Source organism: Apostichopus japonicus, chromosome 17 (assembly GCF_037975245.1).
Source record: "Apostichopus japonicus isolate 1M-3 chromosome 17, ASM3797524v1, whole genome shotgun sequence".
Classification (NCBI taxonomy): domain Eukaryota; kingdom Metazoa; phylum Echinodermata; class Holothuroidea; order Aspidochirotida; family Stichopodidae; genus Apostichopus; species Apostichopus japonicus.
Genome location: NC_092577.1, coordinates 23686649 through 23687547, shown reverse-complemented (window position 1 = coordinate 23687547; position 899 = coordinate 23686649). Strand labels below are relative to the sequence as shown.

The 899-nt window shown below is 43.2% G+C and overlaps 1 pseudogene; it reads right to left on the bottom strand.

Moving 5' to 3' along the window:
- Nucleotides 1–271: 271 nt before the first annotated feature.
- Nucleotides 272–389, bottom strand: LOC139957679 (5S ribosomal RNA; annotated as a pseudogene).
- Nucleotides 390–899: the final 510 nt, after the last annotated feature.

Genomic DNA, 899 nt, shown 5'->3' with positions numbered 1-899 from the left:
GCAGACTACGCTCGACAGAGCAGGCCAAAATTTATTCAAATCTACTGTGTTGAATGTCACATCCCATACTCTACCAGGGTGTTCTTCAACCGCCGTTAGATGTTCTCCTGGATCTATGCACTTTTCCTTCAAAAGAACTGACTTTACCACACTACAATCTAGGTGAAGCCGTATGGACGTGTCTCGACTAACAGCAGCCATGATGCTCTTGATGCAATGTAGGCTATTTAAATTTATTATCGCCATAGTGTTAATCAATTATGAAAAGAAAAGCCTACGGCACCCAGTATTCCCAGGCGGTCACCCATCCAAGTTCTCACTGCGCTCTACGTTCCTTGACGTCGGTGATCGGACGAGAACCGGTATAGTCACGTGATATGGCCGTAGACATTAGAAGAGGTCAATGTAGGATCAGGGTAATAGGATCAGGGTAAGGTTGTGAGGAGACATTTTTGTCGGATGAATAGAAAGTGTTAACCCAAACCCATGCAACGGGTAGTGCAGCCAAAATGAAGTGAAGGAAATCTTCAACATCATCGATTGAAATCGGATTGTCAGTATTATAAAGAATGATGGACTCATGGACTGCCAGAGCAGGTATAGCAACTGGGAGTACATCGTACATAAGGTCACTAACCCTTACAAGGCCACCGTGGATATAATCACGGTGTAGACTTTCAAAAAACATGAAAAACCATGTCGGACCCCATCAGTTGGAGTTCCACACGTATTGCCCCCAAAATATCAGCTATGTCGAAACCTGTCAATGGTAGTTTCACAAGTTATTGCAAAAAACACATTTTAACCCATAATTGACCTTTGGTGACCATGGATCACATGACGGTTATTTTAGAAAACGTGCCCCTACTTCATTCACAATATGTCCCAATATATCAGCC